Here is a 21,550-nt window from a genome sequence, read left to right on the forward strand (position 1 = left end):
ACCCCGGCTTAATACTGATAGTGGGGCCTTGGCCTTAAAGTAAGTCTATGAGAGCCAGAACGAGGCCAGAATGAAGCTCTCCTAGGTTTACATTGAGCACTTGTGACCATTAGCTCTGACTGAAGAGTTGCAGTTATTAGATGGCGGAACAAGACCAGTGGCACCGGGGAGAGCAGAAGATGGTACCCTGGTAAGTATTTTACTAGGGGCATGGAACATACATGCGTTAGTGATACCACTCTGGCAATGAGAAAAACCCAAAATGCTGTAGTGGTGCTTTAATCCTCTGGATCTCCAGTGCAAAATCTGTAACAGCCTTCTCCTCCCACAAACCTATCAACTCACTCAACTTTAACGCGAGTCCCCCATTTTTTACCCTGCCTCATCCAGTCAACTGCTCAGTTACAGTTTTCACCTGGTCAATACTCTCCATATCTATGAAGGACATCCCCTGAATAGATAGCTTTATTGTGTTGCCATTGTAACCTGTACTGCCCTTGGTACAGCCTGTTGCCATTTTTGCCAATGAGAAGTCTCTCAAGAATGAACCTCAATGACATAGTACAAACCAGTGAGGAGAAGCTTTGTTCTCATCTTGTGTGATCAGAAACTGAATGTGGCTGGAAATGGAAAAGAAGAACAAAATATTAAGGTTCTGGCAACTATTGGCAACTGTGCACCTCTGTCGCAATGTTTCATGTATATATATATATATTTCTCTTTCAGGCATCAATGCTCAGGTGGGACTGCTCTATTTACACCCTCTATAGCAGAGGTTCACTACCTGGGGGACACATGCGGTCCATAATACCCTTCTGTGCGGCACACAACCATCTGCTCACAGACATGATAGTGTCTGGCCACATATATTTTCCATGACACGGAGAAGACCAATGGTGTTTAGCCCCATAGGGATGGATTTTTACGAATGGGGTGCTTTGTGGTCATTTCTTGGGCAGCCATATTTTGGCAGAATGGGTGAGTCCTGACTCCTGCAGCACAGGAAGGAGTAGATGAGGAGAAGAAGTGACCATGCATGAGTCCTAGTTTATTCATTGTAGTCTATGGGAAAAGAGAAACACTCGATTGTTTCAGCTTTTGGCATATACTACAATGGAGAGAGCTGAATGCATGATCTTCTCCTTTCTGGACTGCACACCAGAATCTTTCTGATGGGTGAGAGCCCTAAAAATGGAACCAACACCTATTAGATATACAGTACAGACCAAAAGTTTGGACACACCTTCTCATTTAAAGATTTTTCTGCATTTTCATGACTATGAAAATTGTACATTCACACTGAAGGCATCAAAACTATGAATTAACACATGTGGAATTATATACTTAACAAAAAAGAGTGAAACAACTGAAAATATGTGTTATATTCTAGGTTCTTAGTAGCCACCTTTTGCTTTGATGACTGCTTTGCACACTCTTGGCATTCTCTTGATGAGCTTCAAGAGGTAGTCACCGGAAATGGTCTTCCAACAATCTTGAAGGAGTTCCCAGAGATGCTTAGCACTTGTTGGCCCTTTTGCCTTCACTCTGCGGTCCAGCTCACCCCAAATCATCTCGATTGGGTTCAGGTCTGGTGACTGTGGAGGCCAGGTCATCTGGCGTAGCACCCCATCACTCTCTTACTTGGTCAAATAGCCCTTACACAGCCTGGAGGTGTGTTTAGGGTCATTGTCCTTTTGAAAAATAAATGATGGTCCAACTAAATGCAAACCGGATGGAATAGCATGCCGGTGCAAGATGCTGTGGTAGCCATGCTGGTTCAGTATGCCTTCAATTTTTAATAAATCCCCAAATGTGTCACCAGCAAAACACCCCCACACCATCACACCTCCTCACGCTTCACGGTGGGAACCAGGCATGTAGAGTCCATCCGTTCACCTTTTCTGCGTTGCACAAAGACACGGTGGTTGGAACCAAAGATCTCAAATTTGGACTCATCAGACCAAAGCACAGATTTCCACTGGTATAATGTCCATTCCTTGTGTTCTTTAGCCCAAACAAGTCTCTTCTGCTTGTTGCCTGTCCTTAGCAGTGGTTTCCTAGCAGCTATTTTACCATGAAGGCCTGCTGCACAAAGTCTCCTCTTAACAGTTGTTGAAGAGATGTGTCTGCTGCTAGAACTCTGTGTGGCATTGACCTGGTCTCTAATCTGAGCTGCTGTTAACCTGCGATTTCTGAGGCTGGTGACTCGGATAAACTTATCCTCAGAAGCAGAGGTGACTCTTGGTCTTCCTTTCCTGGGGCGGTCCTCATGTGAGCAAGTTTCTTTGTAGCGCTTGATGGTTTTTGCAACTGCACTTGGGGACACTTTCAAAATTTTCCCAATTTTTCGGACTGACTGACCTTCATTTCTTACAGTAATGATGGCCACTCGTTTTTCTTTACTTAGCTGCTTTTTTCTTGCCATAATTCAAATTCTAACAGTCTATTCAGTAGGATCCACCAGACTTCTGCACAACACAACTGATGGTCCCAACCCCATTTATAAGGCAAGAAATCCCACTTATTAAACCTGACAGGGCACACCTGTGAAGTGAAAACCATTTCCGGTGACTACCTCTTGAAGCTCATCAAGAGAATGCCAAGAGTGTGCAAAGCAGTCATCAAAGCAAAAGGTGGCTACTTTGAAGAACCTAGAATATAAGACGTATTTTCAGTTGTTTCACACTTTTTTGTTAAGTATATAATTCCACATGTGTTAATTCATAGTTTTGATGCCTTCAGTGTGAATGTACAATTTTAATAGTCATGAAAATACAGAAAAATCTTTAAATGAGAAGGTGTGTCCAAACTTTTGGTCTGTACTGTATATGGCACATACTTTAAATAGCCAATAATACTGTAGTAAAATTGCGGCCCTTGGGGTTGGTTCGATCTGACAATGTGACCCTTGGACCCAAAAAGGTTGTGCACCCCTGCCCTATAGCTACACTCTTGTTTGCTATAATGTATTGCAAGTTTTAGAATATTATTATTTCCATCAATAGTTCAGAGTGAAGCACAAGCTGCTCAGGGATTCGGACCAGGTATGGGATTTGTAGTTTGGAAACCTACAGGTTGAGGACCACTGCACAAGATAAGCAGGCAGGAAAAAAAGGCAAGAAAATGTGGAATTATTTATTGTTTTTAGACTGTAACATTCTTGGCCAGCTCTACTGTGCCATGAAAAGTAGGACATAAATAAACTGAAATTCTGCAAATGCACTTAGGGGACACGTGTTTCCGACTGACAAAGGCGATGCACATGAGTTGCAGTCGTGCTGTTAGCTGGATATGAGCCATGTGAATGAGCACAAAGACACTGTTTTACCCAATAGACCTTTCATGTACTTACAGTATATACCCAGGGTCTAATTAACTACTAACAATAACCACAACGCTAGTGTGAAAAAAATAACTAATAATATTGCAGACATGTAGGGATACAATGGAGAAAAACTAAGAACTATACTGATCTCATTTATTGTATGCTAAATGCTAATATAATAGTAATGATAGAGTAATGTTCATATAAACAGTTCCTGCATGGCTTTTAGTCTAAGATAATATTAGGGAAGTCAAAATTATGAAATCTCCGTGAATGAATTGGTTAGGTAGAGCCATGGCAATAATTAGGTAATTGCAGAACTTTTAAAAAAAATTTTTTTCATGAACTATAAAGCAATTGGTTATCCTTAGTATTGACAATCAATATCAGATCTGCAGGGTCTGACTCTTACCTTCTTCATTTATCAGATAACTGATTGGCATGTCGCCTTCATTTCTTACTAGGCACAGCATGTACATTTCTAAGTGGTTGTGATTATGGTAGCTCAATTCCATTTACTTGAATAGAAATGAGCTACAGTTACCTGCAGTATCAGACCCAGCCACTACCAAATATATGGCGCTGTGTCTGGTAAATGGCAAGTGACACTGTCAATCAGAGATGTTGGGCTGCAATCTTTAGTTTAAGGGGTCATACTCATCTGCGTTAAAAACTAGTGCAATCCAAAAAAAAATCGAATTGCACTTTGACTAACGTTATTCTATGAATCTCATCTGCGATTTTTTTCTTAGCTCGGATCGGTCTGAGAAAAAATTGCAGCATGCTGCGAGTGGCTGCTTATATTGGACAAGACTTGCCAATGCAAGTCAATATACTATATAGAAGAAGGATTAGAGTGAGGACATATTATGAAGAACGGTCAGTGATGGGGTCAGTGAAAGGAGAAAGTACATAATGGAGAGGGGGCACAGTATGGTGAAAGTGCAGTGTGGCTGTGCGTTGTCAAGCAGGGGCACAGTATGGAGAGAGTGCAAAGTAAAGAGGGGGGACACTATAAAGATGTGGACATTGTGAGCATAGTGACAGCACGAGGAGATACAATGGAGAGGGGACAGCTTATAAGCCATATTTCATTAACATTGTGGTGGTTATGGGATGGTATGGAAGGAATATCGGAGCAGACAGTTTGGCGGTTATAGTTTTTAAGGGGGCTGGTATGGTGGTTATAGTTCATAAGGAGGACGGTGTGGCAGTTATATTTTATAAGGCCGAACAGTGTGGCGGTAATAATTCATAAGAGGAATGGTGTAGTGGTTATAGTTCATAAGGGAGCATGGTGCAGAAGCAATATTTTATAGGAGCAAGCAGTGTGGCAGTTTTATTTTTTAAGGGAGAACAGTGTGGCGGTTATAGTTCATAAGGAACGTGATCAGAAGGAGATATTTTATAAGAAAAGACAGTGTTGCAGTTATTGTTCATAAGGGCGTACAGTGTGGTGGGTATAGCTCATAAGGGGTATGATGTGGTGGTTATAGTTTATAAGGACGACAGTGTGGAGGAAATATTTTATTGGAGCAGACAGTGTGACGATTTTAGTTTGTAAGGAGGGTTGGTGTCGCTGTTAGAGTTCATAAGGGGGGATGTGTGGAGGTTATAGTTCAAAAAGAGTATGGTGAGGCAGTTATAGTAAATAAAGGAGGACAGTGTGGTGATTATATTTTCTTAGAGGGACACAGTGTGATATTGCAGTTCATTAGGGGGACAGTGTGACTGTTATAGTTCATAGAGGGGCAGTATGGCATCGTAGTATATAAGACGGGCGATGTTTCAGTTATAGTTCAAGTGTTCATGAATAGTGATGAGCACAAGTGCTCGTTACTTGAGTTTGCGAGGGTGCTCGGTTAAGCACCGAGTAGCGCGGGTTCTCGAGTGAGATGTTCGCGTCCCCGCAGCCACATGTTTCGGGACTGTTAGTCAGCCACAAAACATGCGGGAATTGCCCGTGTTTGTCAGGCAATCCCCGCATGTTTTGTGGCTGTCTAACATCTCCCTCGAGCATCCACAATACTCGGTGCATACCCTAGCACCCTCGGCAAACTCAAGTAACGAGCACTAGCTCTCATCACTATTCATGAACTATTGATGGTTTTTGTGCCGTATTACTCACATATCATAGACAGAGGCAAGATTCACATGTATGCTTGTGCTTCAGTAAGAACGTCACAAGCTTTATTAGTCCCATGATGGACGCAAATGTCTTTAGATGGATACCTTTAAATATAAAACCAGGGGAGGAGTCCTGAGGAGATAATTTGCATATTTCCACTGCATTTTGGGGTAAGTGAAGAGTCTCCGCGAGCTCAAAGAACACTGGATTTTGGCTGTTGGAGCTGAAAAGAGGACATCGGTAAACCAGGGGAGGAGTCCTGAGGAGATAATTTGCATATTTCCACTGCATTTTGGGGTAAGTGAAGAGTCTCCGCGAGCTCAAAGAACACTGGATTTTGGCTGTTGGAGCTGAAAAGAGGACATCGGTAAACCAGGGGAGGAGTCCTGAGGAGATAATTTGCATATTTCCACTGCATTTTGGGGTAAGTGAAGAGTCTCCGCGAGCTCAAAGAACACTGGATTTTGGCTGTTGGAGCTGAAAAGAGGACATCGGTAAACCGCGCGCCTAACTGCGCGCGCTTTTTGAGGCGTTTTTCACTGTTTTCAGAACATTAACAGTAAGAACATGGAAGAGTCCAGGAGCCATTTGGTGAGCTGCATATCCTGCTACATGTTCACAGACTTGCCAGTGGAAAAGCCAAACTTCACATGCCAGAAATGCAAGCTTGTGTCCCTGTTGGAGGAAAAGTTGCGAAATCTAGAAGAGAGGTTAACTACCTTGAAAATCATTAAGGAAGGTGAAGAGTTCTTAGACAGAGCAGAATTATCTCTTCATGATTCAGAAAGAGAAGAAATTCTCTCTGCACCTGAGGAAACAGAGGAATGGAAGCATGTGACCCAGAGAAGCAGGAGGATCGAGAGGCAGTCAGCACCCATACTGCTCAGGAACCAGTACCAGGCTCTCACGCAGGAGAACCTTGAAGAAATACAGCAAGATAAGACTTTGCCAGCAATGAATAACCTTGTAAGTCCTCAGAATCCTCCTGGATGGAGAAAGAAGAATGTTGTGAAGAAAAAACAGAGAGTGGTGGTCATGGGGGATTCCCTGTTAAGAGGAACAGAGGCCGCTATCTGCAGACCAGACATAACCTCAAGAGAAATGTGCTGTCTTCCTGGAGCAAAAATTAAAGATGTGTCTGACAGGATATCAAGACTCTTCAGACCTACAGATCACTACCCATTCCTGCTAATACATGTGGGGACAAATGACACCGCAAGAAAGGACCTGGAAACCATCTGCAGTGACTTTGAAGACTTAGGCAAGAAAGTGAAAGAATTGGGAGCGCAGGTGGTCTTCTCATCCATCCTCCCAGTGGATGGCCATGGAACAATGAGGTGGAATAAGATTCTACAGGTGAACAACTGGCTACGTCGATGGTGCCGTCAACAAGGATTTGGATTTCTGGATCACGGGATGAATTACCTATACGATGGACTACTTGCTAGAGATGGGGTGCACCTTACGAAGACTGGAAAATATGTATTTGGAAGTCGCCTTGCTACACTCATCAGAAGAGCTTTAAACTAGAACAATGTGGGAAGGGAAGCAAAAGGCCAGAAAAAGCCATACAGCTGACAAATACTATTGAGATCTCTGCTACTGGAAGTGGAAAGAAAGAACAAAGACAAAAAAATCTAAATAAAAATATGGGAGGAAGAGAAACCAATCACAAACTAAAATGTTTTTATACAAATGCACAAAGCATGGGCAACAAACAAGGAGAATTGGAACTACTAATGCAGGAAAAGAAATATGATGTCATTGGAATCACTGAAACTTGGTGGGACGATACACATGATTGGAATAAAAGGCTAAAAGGATACAACTTATTTGCAAGAAACAGAATTGATAAACGAGGAGGAGGTGTCGCATTGTATGTTAGAAAAGCGTATATCTGCACAGAGATTGAAGCTTCAGAGACTGGGAGTTCTGTGGAAACTGTTTGGGTAAGAATACAAGGAGAGAACAACGGAAAGGACACCATTGTAGGCATTTACTACAGGCCACCTGGGCAAGCTGAAGATATGGATGAACTCTTTATGTATCAAATGACCAAGTTCTCCAAAAAATATGACGTAGTGGTCATGGGAGATTTCAACTATCCAGACATTTGTTGGGAATCTCTCTCAAGTAAAACTAACAGGTCAAGCAAATTCTTATCCTCTCTTGCTGACAACTTTATCTTCCAAAAGGTAGGGGAGAAAACAAGGGGATCTGCTACTTTGGATCTAATCCTTATAAACAGGGAGGAAATGGTTGAGGAGGTAAAGGTGGCTGGGACCCTAGGAGGCAGCGATCATGCTATTATAGAATTTTGGATAACTAGAGGAGGAAGACATGTGAAGACTCAAACTTCAAGGTTAGATTTTAGAAAGGCAGATTTTAAGAGACTCAGAAAGAGAATAGGAGGGATCCAATGGCTGGATGTCCTTAAGGACAAAAATGTCCAGGAAGGATGGGAAATTTTTAAAAATGAGATTCTCAAAGCACAATCGTTAACAATCCCGAAAAGTAGGAAGAATGGGAAGCATTTAAGGAAACCAGGATGGATGAACACAGAACTTAAACACATGCTAAAAAGAAAGAAAGAAATGTTTATTAAATGGAAAGAGGGAGGCATATCTAAAGAAGATTATAATGCAGTCTGCAGATCCTGTAGGGCACGTATCAGGTTAGCTAAAGCTGACAATGAATTAAGACTTGCAAGAGATGTCAAAAGCAATAAAAAAGGATTTTGGGGGTATGTCAAAAGTAAAAGAAAAGTCAAAGATGCTATAGGATTTTTACAGGATGAAAATGGAGAAATGGTAAGAGAGGATGTTGAGAAGGCCGAACTTTTTAATTCCTATTTTGCATCTGTTTTCTCTCAGAAAGAAAATGTAACATCAACTGATCTTCACTGTCCTTTTAAAGGAATAGAGGAATCAAAGTTATCTGTAAACAGAAAGATTGTGAGGGAATATTTAGCTAACATAAATGAGTTCAAGTCTCCAGGTCCAGATGAATTACACCCCAGAGTACTGAAGGAGATCGTAGAAGAAATTTTAGAACCACTCTCCATAATCTTTGAAAATTCTTGGAGAACAGGAGAAGTCCCAGAAGACTGGAGAAGAGCAAATGTTGTTCCTATCTTCAAAAAGGGGAAGAAGGTGGACCCAGGGAACTATAGGCCGGTGAGTCTGACTTCTATACCAGGAAAGATCTTTGAACAAATTATTAAACATCATGTATGTAAGTACCTGGATAAGAATGAAGTGATTAACCAGAGTCAGCATGGGTTTGTAACTAACAAGTCATGTCAGACTAACTTAATTTCCTTCTATGACAGAATCACTGACTGGGTGGATCAGGGAAATGCTGTAGATATAGTATATCTTGACTTCAGCAAAGCATTTGACAAAGTATCTCACACCATCCTTATTGAAAAAATGACCAAGTATGCAATGGACCAGGCAACTGTTAGGTGGATTCATAACTGGCTTAGTGATCGGACTCAAAGGGTGGTTGTAAATGGCTTCACATCCAGCTGGATGAATGTCTCAAGTGGGATACCACAGGGCTCTGTCCTGGGACCTGTATTGTTCAACATCTTCATCAATGATTTAGATGAAGGAATTGAGGGTAAACTGATTAAATTTGCTGATGACACAAAGCTAGGAGGGATAGCTAATACTAGAGAAGAGAGAGAGAGGATTCAAAAAGACCTAAATAAACTGGAGCAGTGGGCAGCAACCAACAGAATGGTTTTTAACATGGAAAAATGCAAAGTACTACATCTGGGCAATAAAAATAAAAAAAGCATATACAGAATGGGAGGAATAGAGCTAAGCAACAGTACATGTGAAAAAGACTTAGGTATACTAATAGATCATAGACTGAACATGAGTCAACAGTGTGATGCAGCAGCAAAAAAGGCAAATACAATTCTGGGATGTATTAACAGAAGCATACAGTCTAGATCACGTGAAGTCATTATCGGTCTTTACTCCTCTTTGGTCAGACCTCATCTGGAATACTGTGTACAGTTTTGGGCACCACATTTTAAAAAAGACATAGACAAACTGGAACAAGTTCAGAGAAGAGCGACCAGAATGGTGACTGGTCTGCAAACCATGTCCTATGAGGAACGGTTGCAGGATTTGGGAATGTTTAGCTTGCAAAAAAGAAGACTGAGAGGAGACTTAATAGCTGTCTACAAATATGTCAAGGGCTGTCACATTGTAGAAGGATCATCTTTATTCTCATTTGCACAGGGAAAGACTAGAAGCAACGGGATGAAACTAAATGGGAGGAGACACAGATTAGATATTAGAAAAAACTTTTTGACAGTTAGGGTGATTAATGAGTGGAACAGGCTGCCACGAGAGGTGGTGAGTTCCCCTTCAATGGACGTCTTCAAACAGAGGCTGGACAGACATCTGTCTGAGATGATTTAGTGAATCCTGCTTTGAGCAGGGGGTTGGACCAGATGACCCAGGAGGTCCCTTCCAACTCTGCCATTCTATGATTCTATTCTATGATAATGGGTTCTCTTTCTGTTAGGGTATCTGTGAAATTCTGGACATTATAATTGAATCCAGCCGGACCTCATTATAGTTAAGCTACATTAATGTCCATGACTATCCTTGGGTTTGACATTTATAATATAGGCTGTCAGGGATGAATTTTGCCTTTTATCGTTTGTATTGTGTAAAGTGACTGTAAATGGTCTGCAAACAATGAGTGATTTCTATGTCTAATTGTAAAACTGCACTACCTGTCAACCCACACACCCAAAATTCATCCCTTTTTTTTACTTCAGCTGGTATTTTATGGTGAAAAGGTAGAAATAATTGTGGAAGTGGTCGTCAGAACTTGTTACCTGGTTCCTGGATCCATTTGGAATGGGGAGTGCGATAGGGGTCCCATTACAAACTTACTTTTGTTGTTTATGAAGAAACCCTATCAGGTATTTCAGTGAGGAAGTTTATACAACATTAAATAATCAATGAGGTTGACTGGTTTATAAAATCTGATTTTAAATTTCCTATTAGGGCACTCCGAGTTAATGATTAAGGTCTTATATTTAGAACCCTGAACATTTATTTATACATTACATGAACAATTCATTGATTTAGGAAGTGTGTAATATTCTATTTCTCATATAGAGTCACTTCAGAAAAATGTACCACTTTCTGCCAGGTTCCTTCACAAATTATAGCTGAGCATTTAGAATCTCAGTGTTATGCTACATTCACACATTCAGCATTTCGTCAGTATTTTACATCAGTATTTGTACGCCAAAACCAGGAATGGAACAATCAGAAGAAAAGTATAATAGAAACATGTCACCACTTCTGTATTTATCACCCACTACTGGTTTTGGCTTACAAATACTGATGTGAAATACTGACCAAATACTGAACGTATAAACGAGGACTGCCTTAGTATTCGGGCCTGAGTTGGAGTAATTGTATTGCAACCACTAGGGAAAGCAGAGGCAGGTAGCGTAGTCAGTGAAGCCAGAGGTCGGTACTCAGGAGCAGCAGGATTGAAATGGAAGATAAGCAGGTAGCGTAGTCAGTGGATAGCCAGAATTCTGTACACAGAAGCAGCAGGATTGTATGGAGGAGCAGCAGGTAGAGAGAAAACTTTCAAGGAGGCAAGTACAAGGCTAGTTTTAAATAGGGTATCCATTCAAGTTATCACAGTATGAGACAATCAAGAAAACACAGGTTGGAGCTGATCATAAACAACTGGTACTGGTATCTGAACTAGCAGAGAGCTAGTGGAAAAGCTTCTGCCTGGTGCAAAGGAGTTACCAGGTTTGAGTCCTGACACTCTCTAAAGAAACACCCTGTGACCTAGTGATGTTCAGTCTGGCTTTTTGTGGTGATCCGGATTGAGACTGGTCTTTTGGATCCCAAATGGATCCTTATTAAACAAGTGTTCACCTCCAAGTGAAAACATATTGAAAGGGATTGTCCAGGCTTAGGCTACAAGTATGCAGTCATTGTATGTGACTGTGTAAGGGGTCAGACCCTGCCAACAACTGAATTACACTGTGACTTTAAGAGACAATGCTCCCTTCTGATGTGTGTGCACATGGACTAGTCTTTTCTCCCCTGCAGCTTGCTGTGTGTTGGTTTGGACAAGAAGCAGGAAGTAGGGGTTCAGGAAGTATCTGCGAGAGACTCGTGTTGCCCTGTGAGAGACTAGTGCCTGTGAGAGACAGGCAGGACAATAAGTGTGTCCTAATAAGGGAGATAATAGTGCCCGGTTATCGCAGGATCGATCTCCAGGACCATGTCAGAAGGGAAGAGGCACATTGCACAGCCAGGGTAGTTCTTCCCAAGCACCTGTAACCTGAGGGAGGAAACAACGGTGTGGTACCAGTAATCCCTCAACATTGAAAGTGGGAACGAGACTTGCCCAGAGGAGGATGGATCCTTTAACCTGAAGGAAGAGCTCAACACAACAAACTCGGCTCCATTGAATCAGGATCAAGCAGCCCTACAGAACTGTGAGTGTGACACCGGTGTTCAACTGTGTTAGGGTTTAGAGCAGGTTTCCCTAGTTAGGGCGCTGTAGCAGCGAGGCCTGATTATCGGAAGTCAGGTAGGAATTTAGCAGAGAGTAGGTTGTAGAAATTATTTATACTGTTTGTATTGAAATTTTCATTGCCATAGCTGGAGTACAGTTTGTGTGACATGCTCCAGCTATCTCTCCTTGTATCTATTAATGCTATTATCATACCACTAACTTCTTATTTTCCAACATATAATCCTCTGTCTTTCAATAAAGCCAGTGTTTTGTTTCTGACTCCTCGTCTACTGTACCGTATTTGAGTCCTGCCCGGCGATGTCATTCAGGCACCGCTACAACTGTAGACTAGTGAATTCTCATATCACACTCACAGACTTGTAGCCTAAGGCCGGACAACTCCTCTAATGTAAAATGACCAATGTCTGATGTAATTGAAACCTATCCTACCTATGGCTGCATGTACAGGTGTAAGTGAATTGCATTGGATTCTATAATAGAATTGTGCTTTGAAGCATTTGTGGGCAGATGCTGTCATCTAGTGGCTAGAGTCAATCAATATAGGCACTTGGAACAGTGCTGGAACAAAAAGATATGAGACTGTTTGCATGGGGGGAAACAGGGGCTGGGTGCAAAAGGTACATGTGATTTGCTGTGACGCATGAGAAAAAATTAAAAGCCACAGGGGACAATGCAGAAAGTCATTCGTCGCCTGGACTTGTACCAAGTCACCACCTGTGGATTAATCAAAGGGTGCAGAGTTTTCCAGAGAATAGGAAGTTCTGTTTGCTGAAGTGAAGATAAAATGCAGCAGAGGCCCGATTGGATGAGTGGAGATTAGATCGCATGAGCAGAGGCCTGACTGGACGAGAGGAGGATTGATCGCGTGAGCAGAGGCATGATTGAATGAGCGGACTACCGATCGCGTGAGCAATGGGGAGTGTGAAGTTTATCTCCTCGGCGAACAAAGGCGATGAGAGAAGGTTTGTGGCAAAAAGGACTGTCTGTGGCCCGTAGTGTGAGGTCAAGACTTGCATCCTTGCGAGAGTGCGTATTTGGTGGACTCCTGTTGGGGCCTGGGGTGATGACGGCCACTTGAAGTTGGAGCGGCTGACGGAGGCCCATGCGGATTCGACCTGGACACCATCGGCAGACAGGTCATCGTATCCTTAATACTACCCGTTAATGTGCCTTTATACAGATATTCATATACTATTGTGTATTGTATCTTCCTTATGTACATTTATTACTGTTATTACTGCCAAGTTGTAATTTTTCTGTCTGAATACTGAATCATATTTGTCCAAAGAGGATTGTCGGCCAGTTCTTGGTTTTATTCAATGGAACATGAAACATATTCAGTAATAAAAGTGTCACATACATTTCTGCAGAGAATATTGCGTACAGGACACAAAGTCTCGGCTATATATAATATTGCATTGTGCGCTGTGTTACTATGCAGACATTGTCAATGATTGGCAGCAGTCAGCTGACAACATATGTTACGTTGCACCCTGCAGTGTTTTACTAGTGCATGGTCCAAGCTTTTTTTTCACTATATTTATGGTAAATTTAATTATCGGTTTCCATGGAAACAGACGCCCAGAACACATGTTCAGTAAGTTGTCTTTCCCTCCTTTTCACTGGGATATTAAATGGTTTGTGTGGGTGGATGTAGTAACTGCTATTTCACTGCCTGGAGCATTTTAGGACGAGAAATGCCTATTTTTTTTTCCTGCCGAAAGCTGCAATAATGAGATGGTCTAGCTTAACATATTGTAAAACTATAAGTACTAGTATAACTTTCCACTGGCTGGTACCCATGGTTACTGATAGTTTTTACTGTATATGAAGCTGTGAGCACAAGTTACTTTTTTTACTTTTTTTATTGGCGCTAGATAACTTGACTTTTTATTATTAACATTTTTAGATGGTTCTTATCCAGTGGTGTAACTTGCAATTCATAGACTCCAATGCAAAATCTCCAAATGGGTCCCAAACTGTCACGGGTCTTTAATTGTATTGTCTTTTTCATATGGACCAAAGGGACGTTTTGCCCTCCCCTTTTCCCCCATGCTCCAGGGCCCAGGTGTGACTGCAACCCCTTCACCTACTACACTGTGTGCACAATTATTAGGCAATTTGTATTTTTGATGATTAATTTTATTATTGAACAACTACTGTGTTGTCGGTCAAGCCAAAAGGTTAATTAACCTGAAACATGAATATTTAAGAAAGTAAAAGTGAGGTTTTGTTTTTCTTAGTAGAATATATATGTGTGCAGAATCATTGAGCTGCTATTCGTGTGCATTATTATTATACAACTAAATGAAAAACGTAAATTTTCCCATCTGTATTGTTTATTTTCATCTGTTAAAGTGCGAATAACGACGAAACAACTCAAAATGTACAAAAATAAACTTAAAAAAATATATATCAGTGACCAATTTACAGTAGCCATCCTTCTGTTCAGTAACAGTCATAAGCCATCCACCCATGGAGTCTGTCAGTTTCACAATCTGTTGACGATCAACTTTTTGGGCAGAACCAACTGCAGCCTGCTCAACACTGTTCAGAGAGGTGGACTATTTTCCTTCACCGTAAATCTTCTGCTTAATAAGGTCCAAGAAGCTCTCAAAAGGTTTTAGGTCAGGTGAGTAAGGGGCCACGTCATTATTCATTCATCTAAAACCTTTACAGGCAGCTAACTTGTGGAGACTTCAATGCATTGCAATAGAGCATTGTCTTGCATAAAACTCTTTTAAGGCTATGTGCCCACGATAGACCAACAGAGGAAATACCGAACAAAGAAGATCAAAAGTAAATAAGTTACTAAAAAAACCTTTAATGAAACATGGTTTGGCCAAATCAATGGCACTGCATAAAGAGACGCTCACACAATAAATATATATATATATGTTGAAGGGAATACTATGTCCCTATATGATATGAAACATGGTATATTTCTCAATACAATAGTCACATAGTAAATACATTAAATATCATTTTAAATTGTAAAAAAGGTTATCAGTGAAACAACATTTATATCAAGGGATCCATATACATACATAATTACATAATGTATCCCAGCCAATATGACTGGCCTCAAATCGAAAAAGTGTCTACGTGCGTTAATCACTGCATAGATGAATAATTGTATAGATGCATAGTGTAACTAAGAATAAACCTTAATAGGGATGGATATTATATCCATACATATATCACTTGCTATATACATATATCAAAGAGCAGTTATTGTGGCACATCAGTATCCAAAAAAATGTATACACTCTAGTTATTCATATAACATATATAAAGGGATACAGTTGCAATTCATGTTCCATTTGATACAGATAGTTAGGACAAAGTGCCAGATTTCCACAAACAATTCTTAGATGATTGTATTATGGGGCCTATATAACCAGTTTGTGGGTCACAGTTTAAATATCACTGGCGTGTCAGTTGGTCCCTATATAAGTGTTGAACATGCTCATATCCATATACATTACCAAACGTGTGTGGCGCCTACCCCGACGCGCGTTTCGACGTGACACCTTCGTCAGGCCCCCTGACGAAGGTGTCACGCCGAAATGCGCGTCGGGGTAGGCGCCACACACGTTTGGTAATGTACATGGATATGTGCTACAATAACTGCTCTTTGATATATGTATATAGCAAGTGATATATGTATGGATATAATATCCATCCCTATTAAGGTTTATTCTTAGTTACACTATGCATCTATACAATTATTCATCTATGCAGTGATTAACGCGCGTAGACACTTTTTCGATTTGAGGCCAGTCATATTGGCTGGGATACATTATGTAATTATGTATGTATATGGATCCCTTGATATAAATGTTGTTTCACTGATAACCTTTTTTACAATTTAAAATGATATTTAATGTATTTACTATGTGACTATTGTATTGAGAAATATACCATGTTTCATATCATATAGGGACATTGTATTCCCTTCAACATATATATATATATATTTATTGTGTGAGCGTCTCTTTATGCAGTGCCATTGATTTGGCCAAACCATGATTCATTAAAGGTTTTTTTAGTAACTTATTTACTTTTGATCTTCTTTGTTCGGTATTTCCTCTGTTGGTCTATTGTTATTGTCCGAATTGATCTAGTCCTATAGATAGTTTTATACATGGGTAATAATGGTATACATAGAAAATCTGATTATTCCAAACTTGTTACCAAGTATAATAATTTATATATGTGCCCACGATGCAGAAATGCTCAGGATTTTTTCCTGAGCGTTTCTGCATCTCCCTGGCAGAAAAAAACGCATGTGGATTGTACATGCGTTTTCCTGCCATGGACATGCGGAAATGGAGCGTTATTTACTGACATTTCAGCATCCGGATTGACAAGCGCTTTCCAAGCAATTAGCATCACTTGGAAAGTGCTTGTGACAACTAGCTCACACTATATAAATCCATGCAAACGGCATGGATTTATATAGTGTGACCCGAGAGAGTGGTTAAAAATAAAAAAAATAAATGTATACTTACCCTCCGATGGCCCCCGCTGTCCTGCTCACTCCGTTCTCCCTTGCCGGCAGCGGTGGATTGAAAGACCTGCCGACGTCAGCGTCGCGTGAGTCGTCACATGACTCTGACGTCAGCGCAGGTCCTTCAATCCACCGCGAAGTGCAGGGAAGCAAGGAGGAGCGCAGCGCCGGCCGCCAGAAGGTAAATATACATTTATTTTTTATTTTATTCTTTTGTTTACAGATTTTTTAATGGTACCTGGGTCCGGAGGAGAGTCTCCTCTCCTCTACACCCGGGTACCATCCGTACATTAGAACGCGCCAATTATGCAAGTACAGATGCAGTCTTGCGGAATTGGCGCGTTCTAATGCAAGTCAATAGCGGCGAAGACGCAGCATTTCCGCAAAATAATTGGTAGTGCTGCGTTTTTTTCCACAATGATAATCCGCAGCAAAAACGCTGCAGAAACGCATTAAAAACGCATCGTGGGCACACAGCCTAAGAGTTTTTTCATCACCACTGCCTGAACAAACTTTCTTCTAAAATATTGCAGTAGGTTTTGGAGTTGATTTTAAGTCCAACTTCAACATGAAAAGGTCCAACTAGCTCATATTTAATAATACCAGCCAATAACAGTACCCTACCTCAACCTTGCTGGCTTCTGAGTGGAAGAGGAGGTCTGTGCCATTACTGATCCAGCCACGAGCCCATCCCACCGGTTCGTCAATAGTCGGTCTCATCTCATTAGTCCATAAAACATTAAAAAATCTATCTTCAGATATTTCTTTGTCCAGTCTTGACGTTTCTCTTCTCTGTCTTGCTTAGTGGTGGTCGGGTTTCCTCCTTCCTTACCTCAGCCATGTCTCTGAGCACTGAACACCTTGTACTTCTGTGTTTTTCTCAGTGGTGATCGGGTTTCTGCCTTCCTTACCTCAGCCATGTTTCTGAGCACTGAACACCTTGTACTTCTGTGTCTTGCTCAGTGGTGATCGGGTTTCCTCCTTCCTTACCTCAGCCATGTCTCTGAGCACTGAACACCTTGTACTTCTGTGTTTTTCTCAGTGGTGATCGGGTTTCTGCCTTCCTTATGTAGCGCCCCGAGGGTTCGGTTGCTACAGGGGTATTGCACCTCAACCAGAGGTGTGATATTCCACTCCCAGGTAAGGATGGAGTGTGGACCAGGGCTCAGTTAGCTGCATACACACACACACACACTCACCCCATTTCTGGGGGACAGCTCGACGGTGCTCCCATTTTATGCAGGCACAACTGACCATGTCCCTGGCTGGAGTGGAGAGGGGGGAGAGAACCCAGTGGTGTAGGAGCAGAAAGGGGACAGTTTCTGGAGCATAGGAAGGAGCTCATTGGGTGCAGGTCACCTGAGCTCAGACACACAGAGAAGCAGATAAAAGGTGGGAGCCATCTTAGGAGAGTAGTTCAGTTCAGAGAAGGAGGTCAGTACAGTAGAGAGGTGACAGGGAGCAGAGGCTCTGTAGGAGCTCTGCTCAGAAGGCAGGCCTAGAGAAAAGGCCGGGGCCAGAGAGGAGAAGAAGAGAAGGAGAAGGAAGGAAAGAGGAGAGACAGAGGAGTAGAAAGGCTCCAGAAACAAGAAGGCAGAAGGGACCCTAAGAGAGCAGAACGGACAGCAAACGTTGCAAGCCCGTGTTATATCGGGTGAAGGGTCAGGCCGTGGAAGGGTACCGGATTCCCAAGTTGGTGGAGGTAAATCATCCCTCAGCCAAGAACCGGAGGTCGTGATCATTTATTGGTGCGACCCCTTGCTACACCCGCTAGGAAGGCACCACATAGGGTCAGGGAAACTGGCGCCAAGTTTTACCAGAGAAGGCCCGAGGCAGCCGGACAGAAGCGTGGTCACTGGTGGGGCACGAGAGGCCAGAGAAAGGATAGAAGGGGGTCCTGTGCCACACTCCTGAGTTGCCTGGGGGTTGACTGAGCCCCTCACCTGGTGGACGCAGCACGGCTTGGGCAGTCATTGCTGACAGAAGTGACTTGGATAACAACTGTGAGTAAAAACCCTGGACTGCATCATTGGACTCCGTGTGATTTCTGCTGCGCCTGCACCATCACCCCCAGCATCCACTTACACTGCCCTGACGCTACACTCTTTCCGTGGGGAGTTATCCTACCCCTGTGCTGCACACCAACACCAGCCTCAGTGGTCTGCCTCGCAGCGGCGGTTATCCCTGACCGCAATCCACGGGTGGCGTAGTCGGACATTCAAAACACTGATAAATAGACTGCCGCCATTTGGTCTGACCACCCTGAGCCACGGGATCGGGTTGCCACTACTACCCCCAGCATCGTACAGAAGCCCGGTTCCGGGTACCCCACGGCCCAGGGGGCGAGTCACTTACCTCAGCCATGTCTCTGAGCACTGAACACCTTGTACTTCTGTGTCTTGCTCAGTGGTGATCGGGTTTCTGTCTTCCATACCTCAGCCATGTCTCTGAGCACTGAACACCTTGTACTTCTGTGTCTTTCTCAGTCTTGGTTGGGTTTCCTCCTTCCTTACCTCAGCCATGTCTCTGAGCAGTGAACTCCTTGTACTTCTGGACACTCCAGGAGGTTGCAGCCCTGGAATATGACAGCACTGAGTATAATGGCTTCCTGGTTGCTTCACATCTGATTCTTCTCAAATCTTTGGCAGTTGTTGTACATCTTTTTTCCCTCAACATGTTTCTTGCAACTGTTGACTATTTGCAACAAAACTTGATGGTTCTGTGATCGCGCCTCGAATATCTTAGCAATTTCAAGAGTGCTGCATCCCTCTGTAAGACTTGTATGAATTTTTACTTTTCAGTCTCAGTTAAATCTCTCTTTTTGCCTCATTTTAATTCTGCGCACCTTAATAAAGGGTGTTGATATCCTTAGGCCGCACTTTCCCTCATTACACCAATACACATCACCTGATCTGCTTCATCCAATAATCATTCAAGTTTATAAAGCTTGAAGTTGTAAAGCATGCATAAAAATGATGATATGGTAAAAATACTCACAGCTTAATAATTATGCATATATTGTATAGTAATGCCTCTGGTGGGCTGATTACAGGATGTTCCACTGCCGGGAAATTAGCGACTATGTATGAACTGTGGTGGAATCCTGCAGTAAGTGATTTCCTTGAATAGCCACTGTGACAGAGTCACTGATGATGTATGTGAGGGGAGATATGTTTCACTGCGGCTACTAACCTCAGTGAACTGAACCTAGAAGTTTCTTCAGTATGTTACGTGCTGAAGAGGTTAATCAGCCATTTGGAATATGGTTCTTTGTGAGTAGGTCTGAGATAGGCGGGATGCCTACTCACCATATCTCCACATCAAGGGTGTGACTGGAGAAGTTAAATACTCAGTCACTGTTTTTTTCCTCTCTGGTGTGGTCTGGAGAAGGAAGTCTCCAGACTGTGTGTGTGGAAGCCAGAGAGCTCCACAGAAGGACCTTGTGGTGAAACCTTAATATGCAACCTGGAGCGGGCGAAACCCCGCTCGCCCATGAACTGTGCTATACTTTATCTTTTTGTTTTCGGTTATCCCGGAGAGGCCGTGTTTATTTTGTGGAACCCTGCTGTGGTTTATGCTGTGTAAACCAGCAAGACGTTAACCCAAGACGTGTTTACTGTGTCTACCTCTGTGAGAGCTGAGCAAGTCGCTTTAACACAACACCGAGTGAGAAATGAAATGAGAACAGAGCCAGACTGGCCATCTAGCAATTCTCGTAAATGCCAGATGGGCTGCATCAGCTCACAATTCCTTTGAAGTTATCTGTGTCCTCAGGATGCAGATACTGTTAACAACTGTGGAGGAGCAGAGAGTCATCGGCTCCCTGCTCTGTGACTTACTCAGGCAAGCCGCAGGCTGCTTCTGGTCTATGGCCTGCATGAGGCCGGTGACACACAAGGGACGTCAGGCGGCACAATAACATAATTTTATTGCATGGTTTTTACCCTTAAAGTTACTTATGCTTTATTTGTTCTTTATTGTTAATTCTACATAACATGTAACTATCTGCTGGGGATTTGCTCTCATTTGGTGATCAATCTATGGCAGAAAACACTGGAACAAAAGACATCAATCTTTTTTTAGTTTTCCTGAGGGAATAAAAAAACTGTTTGTTAGTTGCTCATCACATTTTGCTCCGCAGCATCATAAAACTGTGAATAACAAGGAGCTGCTTTGTTGAAATGGTTATGCTTTGATTTTCTTTATACAGAGTACATCAAAGCCATCTAATGTAGCAAAATGTCACTAATTATAATGTAAGCAATAGGTGGATCAATTTTATAAATAAATTTAAAGCTTGAAAATATCGCTCTTAATTATATAACCACATATTTCAATTTCTGTGAGTTATTTAGCTGAGTTGCTTCTATCCATTAAAGGGTTGGTTCTAACTACCTCACCTCACCTCAACTGGTTTAGGGGTGACTATGTTTTTGCTTTCATTTTAGTAAAATTAACACTGTGTTATGGGAAAAAGGAGGCTTTGCTCCATTTGTAATTTATATATGGCAAAAGGCTTAAAGGGCTTGTCTTCAGCCCTTAAATGGTTGCTTTACCACCTGTTGCAGTGCTCTAAAGCTGCGTAGATCATTGGATCTTACCAGCCTCAATACCCCTTTCCTGCTCCTATGCTGCAAAGGTACGTACATGGTAGGAGATGATGATACACTTGTGTGGCGCCCCTGAGGGTTCGGTCGCCACAGGGGTACTGCATCCCTTTAATGAGATGTGGTTGTAATGCAGGTGCCGGAATGGAACACACAGAGACACAAGGCGAGAACAGTCAGAGATGAATATAAACAGTTTATATATATACTGTATATATATATATATATATATATATATATATATATATATATATATATATATATATAACAGGTATTCTGAACAAGGGATTGCAACAAGGGTAATAAACAGTAATTTGAAATATTAGCAAAATACGAAGTCTCTCAAAGTAATGTGGTGCCCTCAGTCATGGGGGACACCACGTGAGTTCTTTAACTCTGCATATGGCCCTAGCGGGGGTCACCGGTTATTC

The sequence above is a fragment of the Phyllobates terribilis genome, unplaced genomic scaffold (assembly GCF_046119375.1).
Source record: "Phyllobates terribilis strain yellow unplaced genomic scaffold, ASM4611937v1 Scaffold_9__5_contigs__length_417890890, whole genome shotgun sequence".
Taxonomy (NCBI): domain Eukaryota; kingdom Metazoa; phylum Chordata; class Amphibia; order Anura; family Dendrobatidae; genus Phyllobates; species Phyllobates terribilis.